This window comes from Cupressus sempervirens, chromosome 7, assembly GCF_028749045.1.
Source record: "Cupressus sempervirens isolate cs-2001-9-10 chromosome 7, ASM2874904v1, whole genome shotgun sequence".
NCBI classification, from domain to species: domain Eukaryota; kingdom Viridiplantae; phylum Streptophyta; class Pinopsida; order Cupressales; family Cupressaceae; genus Cupressus; species Cupressus sempervirens.
This window is the reverse complement of record NC_143124.1, coordinates 15589741-15598003: the sequence shown is the minus strand read 5'-3', so window position 1 is coordinate 15598003 and position 8263 is coordinate 15589741.

The window sequence follows — 8263 nt, the reverse complement described above, 5'->3', positions numbered from 1 at the left end:
GTTGCTATGGGATGGATCATATTGTTGTTTCTGGGATAATATTTTGATATACCCAAACATAATGAATGAATGATAATAGCTCTTTGCATTTAGATTGGGAATTAGAAGTGAAATTTCTTTGTCTTGCCTTTAAGTAGTTCAAAATTGATTTCATTTGTTTCTATTGATTTTGTAGCACATTTGAATTGTGGTTAACTTTTTCAAAGGTAATTCTTACCATTTGGCAACACATATAAATACTTTACAATTATTAAAAAATTGATGAAAAACTATTGATGACTAGACCTACCATATAAATTTTATATATTAGTTTGTTAACAACAAGGAATTATTTTCTTTAATGTTTCATCCTAAGAAGTTGTTTTAGAAATTACATATTGTTGGTTGATTGCTTTATTATTTGTTTCACTGGCAATAATGTACAAAAAGTTAGTATCAATACTAAATAGAATAAAACTAAAACAAATACTTGTGTGTAATTTTAATCATTCTATAATCATAAGAAAGTGTTACTTATATATATATTTAGTTGGTCAAATTCATTTGGATTGGTCAATGGATTCATGTCAAACTTCCAATTGTTGACCGATAGCCATTAAATGAGACCAAACTAGTTAAAAGTTTGTTGGGGATACTTTTGGAGGACTTTATGACATTATTGACACTCCCATTCCCAACTTATAAATAAGAAAAAATATGGAAAAGATGACATGATCTTGGATTGAAGTAAAATCTCAAGAAGTGATGCACTTAATGAGCCATAAGAGACCTACATGTACATTCTCGAACTTATAATGAATGGTTGGATATAAAGGCTCCATATGCTAGCCCTAAAATGGAAGCCAAGGATGTAACCATGCATGTATTGGCATAGTCCCCTTGCAAGGATCCCAAGTATCTACTACTGTTATTAATTTGGGCATCACTATATGATCCAGAATGTTATGAAGTATTAAAGGATGTAGTAACTTCTCCTATGTCTCTAGAAAATTTAGCATAGGTTTAGGGTCCCTTGGCTCCTAGGAATTTGTAGCATCTATTCTTAGTACTATAAGATTAACTTCAATGAAGAGTTGAGTGTAAGGAGTTGAAGAAGCAAGTTTTGCTTTTGTGTAAATGCCAAAATCATGAGGCGCATTCCCTGACATAAGCTTTTGCCACAATTACATTACCTCTAAACCATGCAAAGGATGTTGAAGTGGTTCCCAACCTTGAAAAACTCTTATAAACAATGCCAGAGCTAAATATTATGCATAATAGAGAACATCTTATCTAGTGTAGTACAAGATTGAGTAATTCTACCTATAAAATTCTATCTTCTATAAGGTACAACATTGACCAATTGTGCATATAAGGAAATATATGTATTGGAATACATGTGAGTGCCCATTACAATTGGTATTCTATGATGGCAGATCTAACATATGGAATTAATGAAACCTTGAGAATCCTATTAGGCTCTATATCATAACTAAACCTTGAGAATCCTATTAGGCTCTACATCATAACTAAACCTTGGAATTAATGTAATGTATTTTTTTCAATTTCAAATTTGTTATATGTTTGTAATAATAATTTATGATAAATTTTTAGATGCATAACATAGAAGGTAGGCTTTAAACATGAACAAGAAGATCATAAATCAATATGAAAATGACATAAATTGCAAATGATAAATTTTTGGCTTTAACAATGATAAATTTTATTGCTGATCAATATTGTATTAAAAATTCAAACTGATTAGGTATTGAATTAAGCTTGATAAACAAATGATAGAGAAGGAAAACTTTAAACATGAACAAGATCATAAATCATATGACGATGACATATTGGAAATGATAAACTCATGCTTAAACAATGATAAAGTTTATTGTTAAGCAATATTCTATCAAAGTTTTGAACTAATTAGGTACTAAATTTAATGTCATACATGAACAAACATATAATATGAAATGATAACCAATAATGTCTTACATGAACAAGCATATCATATATTAACCAATAATGTCATAAGTCTAATAATGGCATGCATCAAATAAATATCATACATCAAGTATAAAATTTCATATATACATCAAATGTATATCGAATATGTCCACTAACATAAAATCATGTGGAGGGAGATAGTGGCAATGATGGGGTCTTCCTCACATGCTCGCTTGTCCTCTTGTTGAGGCTCTTGTCTAACTCGAGCTGATACAAACAAAGTAGGTATGAATCAATAATTATTATACATTGAAATCAAATATATGTACACACAAAATTAATTATTTTCTTACTGCCATCATATAGTCGCTTTGTAAGTCCACCTCGAAGGCTTGTGGAGGATCAGGTGTGACAAGACCCTAAAATAATTGAATCAATATAATCAATTATAAATAACACTAGAAATTTTGATACTAACTATTATAAACAACAACTAAAGCTAAAAAAATTCTTTCATACCTCAGTCAATGGTTGTGAACTAGCCATAGTTGTAGCCACTCTACGATCGACGGACTGTTGGAGATGAGAAGTCTTCGATGTCAAGAGCTACATGCCATACAATATACATTAAATGTAACATGAAACATGAAACAAATGTACCTCTATGAAACTCGTGTTGCGTCTAGGCTCAAAATTTGTAGTGAATGTCGATAGTCCTGTAGAGAAGTGATGTAGATGCATAATTTTTTTTCTTAATCCTTCATATGATTACTTAATAAATATATGTATTCATTTAAATGATTAAATTTATACATACCTCTAGACTCATCAAGAGGATGAAAAATGGGATCGAGGGATCACTACTAGGGCCGCCAACACTTTGACCCTGAATTTTAAACAATGTCAATACATGCTAATTAATTAGTCATTCACTATACATATGAAATGTGATCAAATTAGTTTATTATAATTGAAATTTACTAGTGTGTCAATGCCAAATGTCTCATTTAGGATTTGATTAGTCACTAGCCCATCATCTACACCATCTTTAGCATGACTGCCAAATGTGCATAAAGATCTGCATGATGTATACATGTGACCGTGACATGCAGAAGGCTCCTCCTCAAAAAATGTACTCATGTAATGAATGAGGGTCTGCATCAAAGCTCTAATAGTCCTTAGAGCACTGGCCTCTACATGTTCCTTCATAACTAAAGGAATAGTCACATGCTCACCCTATGGCTTGACCACAGGTGCCCTAACTACATTAGGGTCACAACGTGCCCCTGGCCTCCCAAATGATGACCCACCACCTCTACCTTAAGAGTCTAATATATCAAAATAATTGGGGATCTCCCCAAGGAAAAATTCACAATACAATTTCCTTAATAAATACATGGGGAGCTCGTGATCATTGCAAGGAGGGGCATCAAAAACCATCAACCATCTATCCTAAAAATTATTTCTAATAGCATCGTGTATGCACCAATGGATGGGGAATTGTTTAGTACCCTCTCTAATAGTATCTTGTTCACCAAGTTTTCTAAATAATGCACATATTCTAGCTTTTGGTATATCTTTTTTTTTAACATCTTGATATGATAATTTATTTGCATAATATCTTTTTTGTTCTTCCCTCTTAACCTACCAAAAATCTAACTGACCACTAACAGAAGCTATGTGAGTCTTAATGGATTTGAGGGATGATGCCAATTGAGCTCTCATTGAATTGGTTTGTCCACATTGTTTCAACCGACCAATGAGTCCCTCTAATTCAATTTTGCCTCTTTTTATTTCATTTATTATATTTTCTTGTGTGCCAGGAGGAGGTCTTGCAATTCGTTCACGTTGCAAAATTTGTTTTTCCTCTTGTGGAGGGTTTTGGTTTTGATCTTCTTGAGGGTTTTGGATTTGACCTTCTTGGAGATTTGCTAGTTCATTATTGACATTTATTAATAAAAAATCAATTGAAATCTAAATAAATAAACAAATTTTTTAAAAATTGAAAAAAATCTACAAAACAATATAAAAAACATGTCAAACAATACAAAAAGAAAGTTAGATAACATACGATGTGCTTGTGATCTTGAACTTTGATGACGAGGAGGCATATTGGCAAGGCGGGTGGCAAAAAACTTGTTTTGTTGCAATCCATGTACACGTTTTAGTGAGAAGTAGCAAAAAAGAGATAAAATGAATGGGCTACGGGTATTTAGCCCATTTATAAAAATTAAGTTTTTTTTAAAGCACGTACACGCTATGATTTGAGTTACCCGAGCCATAGCGTGTACATGCTATTGAAAATTAGAAAAAATAAAAATGGTGTCACCTTTTTGGCACCACAACTTGGTGCACTTACCCACTGTGAACTTGCAAAACCCTTTGGCAACTAAGGGAACTCGGTGAACACTAACTCTAACCAATTTTCCTTCGTTAACCATGAGAGCTTGGTTAACACTGCTTTCTGCCATAATTTCCTTCGGCGCCTGAGTAAGATCGATAGACACTGATATGAAATTTGTGTAACATCAAAGACAACACACAATTAGACAATTGTATCCAACAATCTCCCTCTTTGGCATTGATGGAAACACAACATGTCATAGCACAATTAAATTTGAAAACAAGAATTTCTTTGATAAAAAGTTTTCTCCCTCTTAGATTTTATGCCACAAACTTCTCTAATGCAATAATCTCCCTCTGTGAAGGAATTACATAGCTTCTTCCTCAAAAAAATGTTTAGAAAGATATGACAGTACACTCTCCCTCTTTGACAACACATGCCAAAGACAACACATACCAAATGAGTATCAATGTACCTTGAGTACTAATTTATATGCAATGTTCCCTTGACTATGTTGCATCAATTGATAGATCTTCAACTTGGTTTCTATTGATGCATCACTAAAACTTTATTTTAGTGTGCTTTAGATAAAGGAATGACCCTTAACTTGCCTCTTAGATACAAGAATGCATCCTTAGGTAATGGCTTGGTAAATATGTCCACAATCTATTCTTTTGTATGGATATATTCCAATCTAATTTCTTTGTCCTGCACCAATTCTCTGACAACGTGGTATTTTATAGCAATATGCTTGGTTTTGGAATGCATCACTGGATTCTTTGATATGTTAATTGCACTTGTATTATCACAAAACATTACAATTGGTTCTTTGATCTCAACCTTCATACCTTCTAACAATTGTTTAAACCAAACAATATTAGAACAATTCACTGCTGCTACAACATATTTTACTTCTGTTGTAGATTGGGATGTGCAATTTTTCTTTTTACTTGTCCAAGATACCAACCTTTTACCAAAAAATAATGCTCCACCACTTGTACTCTTTCTATCATTAATATTTCTTGTCCAATCAGCATCAGTAAATACTTTAAGTTCATATTTTCTCCAATTTTATACCATAAGCCATAATTTTTAGTACCTTTCAAATATCTCAAGATTCTTTTGATTGACATCATATGATTTTCTCTGAGTTTTGCCAAGAATCTTGCCACTATACCAACTGCAAGAGCAATATTAGGCCTTGTATGAACTACATACTATAATTTTCCAATCATTACTCTATATAAGGTCTGATCTACCTCTTTTGAGTCATCATCTTTGTTAAGCTTTAGTCCAGTACACATGGGGGTTCCAACTAGTTTTGAATCTTCCATACCAAACTTCTTGAGTATCCCCTTGATATACTTAGACTAAGTGATGTAGATACCATTCCTGTTCTACTATATCTGAAGACCAAAAAAGAACTTAATCTCACCAAACATAGACATTTCAAATTCGTTATTCATTTGCTCTAAAAATTCTTTGCATAGATCATCATTCCCTGTAAATAATGTATTATCCACAAATATTTCTTCCAATACAATCTTGTTGTTTGTTCCTTCCTTAATGTACAAACAACTATTATCACTAGTTCTCTAGAAACCAATCTATATAAGGTAGTTATGAAATCTTTCATACCATGCTCTAGGGGCTTGTTTTAGAACATACAATGCTTTGTGTAATTTGTAGACCATGTCCCTTTTTTTCTAGATCAACAAAACCTTCTAGTTGTTCAATGTAGACTTCTTCATCAAGAATACCATTGAGAAATGTAAATTTAACATTCATCTAATATACTTTAAATCTTTTATGTGTTGCATATGCAAGTAAGGTCTTGACACCTTCCAATCTTGAAACATGAGCAAAAGTCTCACCATAATCAATGTCTTCTTCTTGAGAATATCCTTTACATACCAATCTAGCTTTGTTTCTTGATACCTTACCATCTTCATTCAACCTATTCCTGAATACGCATTTTGTTTCAATCACATTTTTGTCTTTAGGCCTAGGAACAAGAGTCCAAGTTTTTTTCTTCTCTATTTTCTCTATCTCTTCATTCATAGCCTTAATCCAACTTTCATTTTCCATTGCATGTTTGACATTTCTAGGTTCAAAATCAACAAGTAAACATGTACCTTTTGATTTATCTTGAATAATCTAATCTGGTGCATGACGCCTCATGACATACTTGGAAAACGTAGGTTCCTTGCCTTCTGAATGAATTGCATTGTCATCCTCTTGAACTTCAACTTCTATTTCTAGTTGCTCAGACTTAGTAGGCATTGGCTTGGTAGCATCATAATGTGAATCGGGTCCCTGTGACTCAATTTGAACTTCTTGCAACTTGGTGACCGAGGAAGACTCGAGAGTAGAAGTCTCCTTGTTGAAAGATGTGTCTAGAAATGTATTAGGTTCGATGTAAACAAATCTCTTGTAATCTTCTAGTTTCTTTTTGCTTTCTTCTTCAATCCTTTCTACAAACTCATCAATTCTCACATTTTTCTTTTCTATGATTTTATGAGTAGACAAATTCAAACACATATATGCCTTACTCTTGCAAAAATATCCTAAAAATATACCTTCATCACCTTTCACATCAAATTTTCCTTTTCTAGATTCTTTCAAGATATAACATTTACTTCCAAATATTTTTAGGTAACTTACATTGGGTTTATAGCCATACCATAACTCATAGGGAGTTTTATATGAGTCCTTTTTCAACTATACTCGGCCTAAGGTATGAACTATAGTGCTGATGGCTTCATTCCAATATTTGATAGCAATTTTCTTTTCAATCATTAGAGTCATTGCACAATCCATGATAGATCTATTTCTCCTTTTAGCTATTCCATTATGCTCAATAGTTCCAAGAGTTGATACTTGTCTTTTGATTTCTCTTTCAATGCAAAAGTTATTGAATTCATTTGAGATGAATTCACCACCTCTTTCTAATCTTAAGAATTTTAGTCTTTTCCCTATTTCCTTCTCCACTCTTTCCAAATACCATTTGAATTTCTCAAATGCTTTTGACTTCTCTCTTAGATACATAATAGTCATCATTCTAGAGTAGTCCTACACAAAAAGAATAAAGAATTTTTCTCCACTATAGCTTTATATTCCAATAGGTCCACACAAATTAGTATGCACAATTTCCAAGATATCTTCAAAATAATAGTTTTTGCTTTTAAAACTAGTCTTTCCCATTTTGCCAATGTGACAATTCTTGCATAGACCAACATCAAGTTTTTTCAAACTAGGAATGCCTCTTGCTTTCCTGAATTTGTTTATTTTCACCATGTTATCAAAATTTACATGACATAACCTTCTGTACCATAATCAACTTTCTTCAACTTGAGCAATAAAACATGAGCACTCACCAAGATCAAGATAAGATAGGTTACCTTTTGTTTGTTTGTCTGATCCAATAAGTTTTCCTTTGTCATCTATCAGTCTTGCCTTGCCATGCATGAATTCCACCTTGAATCTAATGTTGATTAATTTTTCCACACTCAACAGATTATGTTTTAGTCCTTCAACCCAATAGGCATTATCACATACAAGTTCTTTGGTTAATGAGATTCGACCTTTCCCTTTTATGCAATAAGGTTCATTGTTTCCAAACCTTACACTACCACCATCATAGTCTTCAAAGTGTTCAAACTTTGTTTTGTCAGCAGTCATATGATGTGAACATCCACTATCTATGATCCATGTATCATTTTTACTCACATGAGAGATAAGTGTCATCTTTTCTTCTTTATCATCATCAGATTCATCTTTCACAGCAATGTAAACTATTTCATCTTCACTATTATCAGAATCTTTAGCCATAAAACATGTCTTCTTACCTTTGTCCTTGAATGATTTTAAATCCTTCTTTTCATTGCACTTGTGACCTTTCTTCTCATCCTTGCTTTCTTTTTTTGGGCACTTGGCAGCAATATGAACAATTTCTTCACATGAAAAATAGATTAGGGGAACTTTACCTTTGTA